Source organism: Dendrobates tinctorius, unplaced genomic scaffold, assembly GCF_039654945.1.
Source record: "Dendrobates tinctorius isolate UK_male_01 unplaced genomic scaffold, ASM3965494v1 ptg000430l, whole genome shotgun sequence".
Classification (NCBI taxonomy): Eukaryota; Metazoa; Chordata; class Amphibia; order Anura; family Dendrobatidae; genus Dendrobates; species Dendrobates tinctorius.
The window spans coordinates 1,901,010-1,913,592 of record NW_027362093.1 but is presented as its reverse complement, the minus strand read 5'-3'; the positions used below and the strand labels follow the sequence as shown (position 1 = coordinate 1,913,592).

Here is a 12,583-nt window from a genome sequence, read left to right as displayed (position 1 = left end):
AGCCCGCCTGATCTAATAGTATGGGCGTAACTAATAGGCTGTTAGCCTGGATGCTGTGCATTACCATTGTGTGAACAGCGCCGCATACAAGTCTTCATTGTGCATTAATATACCAAGCAACCGCCCCTCCATACATTGGTAGGTTGTGAGCGGTTGTCTCATCGGTATTCTTGCACCTGTGTTGCCGCCATCCTAACTATATGGGCCCACTCACCCTGATAGTGCATTTGTTCGGAGGTCTGGGCAGGTCGGCATCGCTGCTTTTTGCTGTTTTTGAACATTTGACATTTGCCTGAATTTTTATATCTACACGATTTACACAAATTATATTTTCTAGTCTTAACTCTTTACTATTTAACATTATAAGTTGTGTATTTTTGTAATTATTTGTACGTATACATGATTAATTACCACTTCTCTCTCTGTAAAAACAATCCCCTTTAACCCCTTTCTGACATCGGGTGTAAATGTACGCTGATGTCGGACTCCCTCCTTTTGATGTGGGCCCCGGCGCTGAGCCCACATCTTTTCTCGCACATGATGGGCCAGAAATCCCGCACATTGGTGACCCTGTCATGTGATCGCAGGTCACCGATAGGTTGGCATGACAACCAGAGGTCTCCAGCAGACCCGTATGGCTGTCACTGCCGGATCCTATGAGCGCTGCCCAGTGGTTGGCGCTCATAGCAAGTGAGCAACTCTGCTACATGCAGGTGATCTCAGCATTGCCTGTATGTAGCAGAGCCGATCGGGTTATAGCAGCTTCTAGCCTCCTATTGAGACTATTGAAGCATGCCTGTGGAGACATGGGGTGGTCAGCGGGTGCCCCGGTCCGCTGGCCGAAACCTCATGGATCAGGGATCGTCCCATTGAATGCTCTCCCTTTAACATGGGCATAACACTACTCAGACAACACACAGTGAAGGTAAAACAGTGTGGCACACAACAGGCAGATAACACATAGAACAGTCCCAGCAAAATACCCAACAGAGTGCACATTACAGAGTCTCAGCCTTCCGCTGATTCGCTCCCAGGATCGCTACCCCACCTGTGGCACGCACAGAGAGGAGGTAACGACAAGCGTAGGAAGATGACAATCCATACAGTCCATACAAGGTAAAAGGCCAGTTGATCCGAGGATCACAACCTGGCTTCTCCAAACATATCCATGGTTCAGTGATGGTGAATGGAGCAGATCTGTATTCTTCCAACCAAGGCTGAAAACCCCTAGGTTGTTTCCTGTAGAATGATAGATCCGTGTCCCTCGTGATGTAAAAACTATATGAAGTATATAGTTTGAGGTCTGGGATCTGCCAATATGTGGCTAGTCTTCTGACTTTTTCGGATAATATGATAAATGATTTTAGTTTTATTTTGTCTAGTCTCACTTGAATATAGGTCAATATTAAAGAGTCTCCTGATGAGTCGCCTTTGGTGAGGACGATGAAACCGTAGAAATAAGAGGCTTGGAGAGTGAGTGTATATGTCACCTCACCCCATATACAGAAATGTGGAGTATATGTTTTTTCTATTAGTCACCTTCTGATTAACCTTTAGGGGGTGAATTAAGGGTATAGTGTTATATTTGGAATTAATAAAGTTTAGTTTTATCCTTTTGTCAGCAAACATGAGGAATGACAAGAGACAACCCATTTAAGAAGGTTCAATTTTGGTTAAAACTATTCCAACATTATAAACATAAAAAAGGCTTCTCCCCTATGTGACATCTCTGATGTTTATTAACAGCTGATTTCCAAGCAAAATATTTCCCACATTAAGAAAATGAAAACGGCTTCTCCCCTGTGTGACTGCTCTGATGGTGATCAGGAAGCGCTTTCTGGTTAAAATATTTCCCACATTCTGAACAGGAAAAAGGCTTCTCCTCTGTGTGGGTTCTCTGGTGAGGTGGCTCAGTGGTTAGCACTGCAGCCTTGCAGTGCTGTAGTCTTGGGTTCAACTCCTACCAAGGACAACATTTGCAAGGAGTTTGTATGTTCTCCCCGTGTTTGCATGGGTTTCCTCCCACACTCCAAAGACATACTGATAGGGAATTTACATTGTGAGCCCCATTGGGGACAGTGATGATAATGTGTGCAAACTGTAAAGGGCTGCGGAATATGTTAGCACCATATAAAAAGAAAGATTATTATTAGTAAGATTCCATTTCTGGTTAAAATATTTCCCACATTGTGAACAGGAAAAATGGCTTCTCTGATGTGATCAAGATTTAGCTTCCATTTAACATGAAAGAAGTTTCTCCCCTGTGTGTGTTATTTGGTGCCTAACACAATCTGATTTATGTGCAAAACATTTCCCACATTCTGAACATGAAAAACGCTTCTCACCTGTGTGAGTTCTATGGTGATTAACTAAATCTGATTTCTGGATAAAACATTTCCCACATTCTAAACATGAAAAAGGCTTCTCCCCTGTGTGAGTTCTCTGGTGCTTAACCAAATCTGATTTCTGGTAAAAACATTTCCCACATTCTGAACAGGAAAAAGGCTTCTCCCCTGTGTGAGTTCTCTGGTGTCTAACCAAATCTGATTTATGTGCAAAACATTTCCCACATTCTGAACAGGAAAAAGGCTTCTCTCCTGTGTGAGTTCTATGGTGATTAACCAAATCTGATTTCTGGTTAAAACATTTCCCACATTCTGAACAGGAAAAAGGCTTCTCCCCTGTGTGAGTTCTATGGTGATTAACCAATTGTGATTTCCAGTTAAAATATTTCCCACATTCTGAACAGAAAAAAGGCTTCTCCCCTGTGTGAGTTCTTTGATGATTAACCAAATCTGATTTCTGGTTAAAACATTTCCCACATTCTGAACAGGAAAAAGGCTTCTCCCGTGTGTGAGTTCTATGGTGAGCAACAAAATGTGATTTCCATGTAAAACATTTCCCACATTCTGAACATGAGAATGACTTCTTTGCCTTAGGAGCAGTTTGTTTTTTAATGCCTCTTTTGTGACTTTGATTTCCCTTAGTAGTCGGTAATGAATCAGAAGATGGAACCTGTTTCATAGGATCAGATGACAGATCTTTGCTGTGAATGGATGATGATATATCTGGAGTAATAGCAATCACTTCAGTTTTATCTTCTAGGATCTCAAGATCATCAGATTTCAAAACTGAAGATGTCAGCTGTCCCTCTGATCTCCTGGGACAGTCATCTGCTAAGATAAAAACAATTATTTATTTATAAAATATGCTTGAGTTTTATATTTTTGAATATTTCTACTTAAACTGTCCATAAAAATGGCAAGCTATGTAAAAAACTTTATTTATCAAGACAATGACAGTTCACAGTCTAATAGAAAACCTTGTTGGATGAGCCAGTAGCGTGCGGTGTTCAACTGTTTGTTCATTCTGCCTCCCAAATGTAAAGTGTAAAAAAAACAATCAATGTTATGTAGGCGAAAATAATACCAATTCTTATCTCACAAAAACAAGTCCCCACTCAGGTCCATCATCTGTCAATGGAAAAACAGAGGTTCCCACACTATTAGTGGCTCAAAGGCTGCTGAAAAGCAACAAGGTTTCCATAAACCAATCCAGCAAAATCCGCTCTCACTTCGGAGTCTTGCAGTGTGCGCAAACATCATTTAGGATCCCTGTATTTAGCAATATTATAGTGAGAAGAATCCACTTAATTTGCGGTGTGTGTCTCCTGGAGGACAATCTGGGCACTATGTGCTGGGTAAGAAAATGGCAAATGTGTAATTTTCACTCTCCAACATCCACTATTCATTTCCGGAAAGTGGCTGTGGAGTCAAAATATTCACTCCTCCTACACACATGGTCAAAATTGTTGGTACCCCTCGTTTAATAACAGAAAAACCCACAATGGTCACAGAAATAACTTGAATCTGACAAAAGTAGAAATAAATAAAAAATCTATGAAAATGAGCAAATGAAAGTCAGACATTGCTTTTCAACCATGATTCCACAGAATTAAAAATAAATAAATAAAACTCATGAAATAGGCCTGGACAGAAATGAAGGTTCCCTTAACTAAAATATTTTGTTGCACAACCTTTTGAGGCAATCACTGCAGTCAAACGATTCCTGTAACTCTCAATGAGACTTCTGCACCTCTCGACAGGTATTTTGGACCACTCCTCAAGAGCAAACTGCTCCAGTTGTCTCGTGTTTGAAGGTTGCCTTTTCCAGACGACATGTTTCAGCTCTTTCCAAAGATGCTCATTAGAATTTAGGTCAGGGCTCATAGAATGCCACTTCAGAATAGTCCAAAATTTTCCTCTTAGCCATTCTTGCGTGTTTTAGCTGTGTATTGTGTGTCATTATCCTGTTGGAAGACCCATGACCTGTGACTGAGATTCTAGACACCCTGTGCCATATGCAGCAAAGCAGCCCCAGAACGTAACCGAGTCTCCTCCATGTTTCACAGTAGGAACAGTGTTCTTTTTGTGATATGCCTCATTTTTCCATCTGAGAACATAGAGCTGATGTGCCTTGCCAGAAAGTTCCATTTATATCTCTTCTGTCCATAGGAAATTCTCCCAGAAGATTTGTAGCTTGTCAACATGTAGTTTGGCAAATTCCAGTCTTTTTTTAATGATTTTTTTCAACAATGGTGTCCTCCTTGGTTGTCTCCCATGAAGACCACTTTGGCTCATACAACGACAGACGGTGCAATCGGACACTGATGTTCCTTGAGCTTGAAGTGCACCTTTAATCTGTTTAGAAGTTTTTCTGGGCTCTTTTGTTACCATTCGTATTATCCGTCTCTTTGATTTGTCATCAATTTTCCTCCTGCGGCCACATCCAGGGAGGTTGGCTCCAGTCCCATGGAGCTTACATTTCTGAATAATATGTGCAATTGTAGTCACAGGAACATGAAGCTGTTTGGAGATGGTCTTATAACTTTTACCTGTAACATGTTTGTCTATAATTTTCTTTCTAATCTCCTGAGACATCTCTCTTCTTTGCTTCCTCTCGTCCATGTTGAGTGTGATACACACCATGTCACCAAACAGCACAGTGAGTATCTGTAGCCTCTATACAGATCACTCACTGATTCCAAGACTGTAGACACCTGTGATGCAAATTAGTGAACATACCTTGATTTACACATGTGGAAGCTTGGTTGAAAAGCAATGTCTCACTTTCATTTGTTCATTTTCATAGATTTTTTATTTATTATTACTTTTGTATTACTTTTGTCAGATTCAAGTTATTTCTGTGACCATTGTGGATTTTTCTGTCATTAAACGAGGGGTACCAACAATTTTGACCATGTGTGTATAGAATACAACCATCAATGAATTAATTAATTACATGGAATTACTTTATGGGGATTTCGACTATTTTGGTTTTCTGTCGTTTTTTTTCATATTAGGGCTTCTGCATATGATGTGTCCAATCTCATCTGGGATCTGTTCCTGCTGTCCAGCTGGAGCAATCTGCTCCCTACTTCAGCCAGTTGTAAAGTACCACACCCTACTAAAGCGCAAAGCACATGGCCGGAATCTGCCAGACACAGAGCTGTTCTCCTCTGGTTCAGTCCTCTGGGCTCAGCTTGCGGCTTGTGTATTTGTTTCCTGCTGTGACCGTGGCCAGTTTACTGACTACTCTTAGGTCTTCTGATTCTGGCCTTCTGGTTCTGACCCAGCTACCTGACTATTCTTCTTGCCATCTAACACCACATAATAGCAGGTAACACCATGGTCCAAGCCTAGGGGTCCCAGTGTAAGTCCAGATCCACGTAATGGTGTTAAAGGGCGATGAGCAAGGCAATCCTTGGGATATGGAAAGCAGAGAAGATAGAGCCAAGCATGTTCATGGTGGACATCTTTTGAGCTGCCAGGTGACCATGAACAGTGCTCCCAATACATTTTGTCTACAAACTATTCCAGCAAGATCTGCATTCAAAAAGCTAAATGGTGCTCCTTCCCTTCTGAACACTGCCATGTGACCAGACAGTAGTGTACAACCGTATGTAGGGTATAGTGCGAAGCTGGAAAATAATTTGTAAGATCCATTTGTTTTCTATTATCCTTTGTGAATAATTTACCACCACATAAAGTGACACACGTCAGATATTAATAATGGGGCCTGATTAAGAACACTAAACTGGCTGCGGGAAGAGGTTAAATCAGAGGATTTTGGACACTACTGTAATCAAACACTGTGATTATAGACAATAACATCTACTGAAATGATCAAACTCCACAGTCTCCATCAGTAGTAAATGAGTAGCTAGTGGTGAAACCTCTCTGGGGTAATTATTATTATTATTTATTTCTATAGCGCCATTAATTCCATGGTGCTGTACATGAGAAGGGGGGTTACATACAAAGTTATAGATATTGTTAACAGTAAACAAATTTACAATGACAGACTGGTACAGAGGGGAGAGGACCCTGTCCTTGCGGACTTACATTCTATGGGATAGTGGGGAAGAGACAGAACGTCGGGGGTGCAGCAGCTCTGGTGGAGATGAGGCGGCAGAATCGTCATTGCAGGCTGTAAGCTTTCCTGAAAAGATGGGTTTTCAGGTTCCGTTTGAAGGAACTGAGGGTGGTGGATAATCGGACGTGTTGAGGCATGGCATTCCAGAGGATAGGGGATATTCGGGAGAAATCTTGGGAGGCGGTTGTGTGAGGAAAGAATAAGTGTGGAGGAGAGTAGGAGGTCTTGGGAGGATCAAAGATTATGTGAGGGAAGATATTGGGAGATTAGTTCAGAGATATAGGGAGGGGAAAGGTTGTGGGTGACTTTTTAGGTCAGTGTTAGTAGTTTGAACTGGATTCGTTGGGGAATTGGGAGCCAATGGAGAGATTTGCAGAGAGGGGGAGACAGGGGAGTGGCGAGGAGAGAGGTGGATTAGTCGGGCAGCAGAATTGAGGACAGACTGGAGTGGTGCAAGAGAGTTAGCAGGGAGGCCACAGAGGAGAGTGTTGCAGTAGTCAAGGTGGGAGATGATGAGGGCATGTACAAGAGTTTTAGTAGATTGAGGACTGAGGAAGGGACGGATTCTGGAAATATTTTTGAGTTGGAGGCGACAGGAGGTAGCAAGAGATTGGACGTGTGGTTTGAAGAACAGGGCAGAGTCGAGAATTACAGCGGATTTCACGTGCTGGAGAGAGTGTGATACCGTTTACCATAATAGATAGATCGGGTAGGGAAGATATGTGAGATGGAGGAAAGATAATGAGTTCAGTTTTATCTATGTTGAGTTTTAGGAAGCGACAGGTGAAAAAGGAGGATATGGCTGATAGACACTCCGGGATTCTGGACAGCAGAAAGGTGACATCTGGGCCAGAGAGGTAGATCTGAGTGTTGTCCACATAGACATGGTACTGAAAGCCATGGGACTTTATGAGTTGTCCTAGGCCAAGAGTATAGATGGAAAAAAGTAGGGGCCCCAGGACAGAGCCTTAGGGGACTCCAACAGAGAGGGGGCGGGATGAGGAGGTAGTGTGGGAATGGGAAACGCTGAATGTGCGGTCAGAAAGGTATGAGGAAATCCAGGACAGGGCAAGGTCTTTGATGCCAAGGGAAGAAAGAATCTGTAGCAGTAGGCAGTGGTCAACTGTGTCAAAGGCAGAGAACTGGTTAAGGAGGATGGAGAACTGTCTGTTAGCTTTGGCTGTGCGTAAGTCTTTAGTACTATTGGTCAGTAATGTTGGGTTGAGGAAAGGACGGATTCTGGAAATATTTTTGAGCTGGAGGCGACAGGAGGTAGAAAGAGCTTGGATGTGCGGTTTGAAGGACAGGGCAGAGTCAAAGGTTACTCCGAGGCAGCGGACTTCCGGTACTGGGGAAAGTGTGATGTCATTAATTGTTTTAGTTAGGTTGGGTAAAGAAGATCTGTGAGATGGAGGAAAGATGTTGAGTTCAGATTTGTCCACTAATCTTCACTCTCCTTCGCTATCCCCAAACCCCTGAACCTTCTAACCAAATAACTATCTTCCCTTCTCTATTACCCCCCCACCTCGCTTTATCTGCAGACATACTCCTTAACCGCAGACCTATCCTACTAACATACAATACAAGACGATCACTCTCCTTCACCCACCTGCTTTCCCTTTCTCTGCTTCTTCTCACTGCTGGTGACATATCCCCCAATCCTGCCCCCCGCCTCATACATCCCACTAATCCTCACCCCTATCTTTCTCACACTAAGAGAAACTACTGCAATCTCTCACACTTAAAACCTGTGCCACTGACCCCCTCCCTCCCGCACCCTCTTTCTGGAGCACTTTGGAATGCTCGCTCCATCTGCAACAAGCTCCACGTGATCCACGACCTCTTTATCTCCCACAACCTTTCCTTCCTGGCCCTCACTGAGACCTGGCTGACACCCCCTGACACGGCCTCCCCGGCCGCACTGAGTTACGGCGGTATCCCCTTTACCTACACTCCTCGCCCTGGCAACAAACAAGGCGGAGGAGTGGGTTTCCTCCTTTCTAAAAACTGCTCCTTCAATCCTATCCAACCCCCACCCTCCCTTATCCTCCCTTCTTTCGAGGTTCACTCTGTCCGTGTTTACTCTCCCTCTAATCTCTAAATGGCTGTCATATACCGACCACCGGGCTCAGCCACTGCCTTCATCGACCAATTCTCCACCTGGCTCCTCCACCTTCTCCCTTCTGACATCCCAACCATCATCATGGGGGACTTCAATATCCCTACTGACACCCACCAGCCTCCAAACTCCTGTCACTTACCTCATCCTTTGGACTTACTCAGTGTTCCTCCACAGCCACCCACACAGATGGACATACATTAGACCTCATCTTCACCCGCCTCTGTTCCCTATCTAATCTCACAACCTCTCCCTTCCCCCTATCTGACCACCATCATGCTTATGCATGCCCTCATCATCTCCTGCCTCGACTACTGCAACATCCTTTTCTGTGGTCTCCCTGCTAACACCCTCGCACCTCTCCAGTCCATCCTTAACTCTGCTGCCCGACTAATTCATCTCTCTCCTCACTACTCTTCCGCTTCTCCCCTCTGCAAATCTCTTCACTGGCTCCCATTCCCTCAGCGTATCCAGTTCAAATTACTAATACTGACCTACAAGGCCATCTATAACCTGTCTCCCCCATATGTCTCTGAACTCATCTCCCGATACCTTCCCTCACGTAATCTCTGGTCCTCCCAAGACTTCCTTCTCTCCTCCACACTCATTCGCTCCTCACCCAACCGCCTCCAAGACTTCTCCCGAACTGCCCCTATTCTCTGGAATTCTTTGCCCCAACAAGTCCGACTATCAATCACATTTGGATCCTTCAGATGGAACCTGAAAACCCACCTTTTCAAGAAAGCCTACAGCCTGCAATAACTCCGCTATCTCCTCCCTCACCACTACCGGTGATATCACCTCAACCAACACCGGAACCGTTGCAACCCACCAACCTACTGTCTCCTTCCCCACCATCCTGTAGCATGTAAGCCCGAAAGGGCAGGGTCCTCTCTCCCCTCTATCAGTCTATCATTGTTAGTTTGTTTACTGTAAGTGATATCTGTAATCTGTATGTAACCCCTTCTCATGTACAGCACCATGGTATCAATGGTGCTAAATAAATAATAATAATAATTAGTGGAGCAAAAATGGTGATGGCAAATGTAAGCATGGTTAAAGAGCAGAGTAAAAAAAACAAACAAGTAAAGTAAGAAAGCAGTGGTTAGGCTGTGTTCACACACACAGCGTTTTTTTAGCGGTTTTTACCGCGGTTTTCGCTATAAAACCGCTAAAAATAAGCTGCACAGTCATTTCTATGCATTTTGCACTTTTTGTGCACATTGATGCGTTTTTTACCGCGAAAAAACCGCATCGCGGTAAAAAACGCAGCATGCTCATTAATTTTGCGGATTTTCCCCGTTTTAGGCCTCTTCCATGCGGTTTTAAACCGCTGCGGAAAAAAAACGCATCAAAAACGCATCAAAACCGCGCAAAAAACCCAAGCGGAAAAATAGGTGCGGTTTCTGGGAAGGGATTCAGGTTTTTGAGAAGAACATTTCTGCAACGTGTGCACTTAGCCTAAGTCTTACCTTTTGACCAATTTCTGGTATATTTCTCATGTATCACTTTAAATATGTCACTTCAAATGATGTCACATCTGACCAAGGTCATTTCTGACCTTCTCTGTTCAACTTATACCATTCAACTGTCCATGAAATGAAGCAAGGTGAGTGAGGGAGGGAGGAGGAGGAGGGAATTGGAGGACGGTTTACAGCAGGGGGCAATTAACAGATAATTAGAGTATGGGGCTCGGTGACGTCACAATCTAAACTATCGTAAGCTCCAATATTTTCTGTCAGATGAGTTTCAAGAGGAAATATTACACATTTATAGAGAACTGTGTATAATAGTGCAGAGCTGAGATGTCTTAAAGGGAACCTGTCAGCAGGATTGTGCTCAGTAACCTACAGACACTGTCAGGTCGGCGCCGTTATACTGATTACAATGATACCTGGTGATGAAATCCGTCTTGTGGTTGTTGTGTAATCTGTATTTGTAGTTTTCAGTGAATGAGATTCTCGTGCTCTGGGGTGGGGCTGTGGGCGGGGCTTTATGTGGTCTGATTACATATTCATCTGTATTGGCTTATGACAGGTCGCTGACCCCTCACTGACCTGCCCCCATTATTACATAATGGATATAATAGCATTGATATTATTGGTGATAATGCCTATAATATTGTGGCTATTGTGAGGCTTAGAAAAAAATTACATCCAGCAAAATGTCACCGGTGATGGCGGCGCCTACACAGTAGCATCTATCTCTTACTTATACATGCTACTGCGCAGGCGCCGCCAACGTTGGTGACATTTTGCTGGATGTAATTTTTTTTTTCTAAGCCTCACAATAGCCACAATATTATAGGCATTATCACCAATAATATCAATGCTATTATATGCATTATGTAATAATGGGGGCAGGTCAGTGAGGGGTCAGCGACCTGTCATAAGCCAATACAGAGGAATATGGAATCAGAGCACCACATAAAGCCCCGCCCACAGCCCCGCCCCAGAGCACGAGAATCTCATTAACTGAAAACTATAAATACAGATTACACAACAGTAAACCAGAGTTGCCCTCACTTATGGTGGACCATTGGAGCTACTATGAATCCTGAGCAGAAGATTAGAGAAAATAATATTGCTCCCCATTTCAGGAGAGATTGTGCAGTAATCTGAATTCCTTAGGATCAAAAACAATGTAATTGGTTGTAAGTTCTATAGAAAAGGGCTTTCACTGCCCAAAGTCATTTGAACAGTTTTGGGTGGAGGAGAATGTTGTGGTCTAGAGGCAAAATGGTGATCATGGTAATACGGCCGGACTACACCACCTATAAAGCAGCCACAGCCGGTGACTGAGAGGAATCTGTGACTTCTCTGCATTCAGTGGTTACTACTCACCTGGGTAGTCATATGTGGGAATCTCCTCTTTACACCACTCATCACCCCTCACATATGTCTCTGTAGTATTAATATGGGTCAGATCTTCACCCTGAAACAAATATTGTAAAAGTCACAGACAGATGGAGAAGTCCCATCTATGATCAGCTCTAATCCTGCCATCTCCACCGTTCTCATTACACAAGTATAAAACATATAATACTGGTGGATAAAACAAGACTGAGCACAAGACCTTCACAGCCGTCTACACATCATAGGGGAGATCTCCTGACACCTTCTCTCCATCTACCTGATGATCCTGAGGAGCACTGGGATCTTCTTGGTTACAGTCCTGTGGAAGAAGAGGACGGGGACATCTCTCTGGTGTTGTCCTCTTACTGGATAGATCTGGAGGAAACACATACAGGGACTGAATTCATTCTCTACATACAGATAATTATAGGCCGTGTGTATTTAGTCCTGTCTATTACCTGGTGATGTGAGGGGCTGGGGAACCTCCATTATGACGTTCTTGTACAGATCTCTGTGTCCTTCTAAATACTCCCACTCCTCCATGGAGAAATAGACAGCGACATCCTGACACCTTATAGGAACCTGACACATACAATGATACCGTCATCCCCCGATCCCTTCATAGTGTTACTGTATAATGTCCCAGCATTCCCAGCAGTGTCACCTCTCCAGTCAGCAGCTCAATCATCTTGTAGATGAGTTCTAGGATCTTCTGGTCATTGATGTCCTCATGGATCAGGGGGTGAGGTGGAGGCCCCGTGATTGGGCTCAGGGGTCGTCCCCATCCCTCAGACACAGGGTCCTGACAGCGATCACTAGAGGTCTTCTTCACCACTGTGTAATCCTGGTAATGGAGAGACACATTAATAAATCTCACTCCAGACATTTCCAGAGTCCTCACCTCTCCAGTTCTGTCCATCTGTTATTCCCATAGATAAGAATGATGTAATGTGACGTCATCAGAATCTCTCACCTCTCCAGTGAGACAGAAGAGGATCTCTAGGGTGAGGTGTAACATCCTCTCCGCCATCTTGTCTCTGTCCATATCCGTCCTTGATGGGTAAATCAGGAAAATTCTCTTTTGTAGAAGATCTTCACTGAGAGGATCCGATATTGTAGAGACCTGAATGAGATGATCCGATGTAACACCATAAGAATCCTGTGTAATAATACA

At 43.7% G+C, this 12,583-nt stretch overlaps 1 protein-coding gene across 1 annotated transcript in view; it reads left to right on the top strand.

Annotated features, from left to right (window-relative positions):
• LOC141076815 (uncharacterized) overlaps positions 1–12,583 on the top strand; it is a 918,929-nt gene that overhangs the window by 465,471 nt on the left and 440,875 nt on the right. The gene's annotated exons all lie outside the window — the stretch shown is intronic.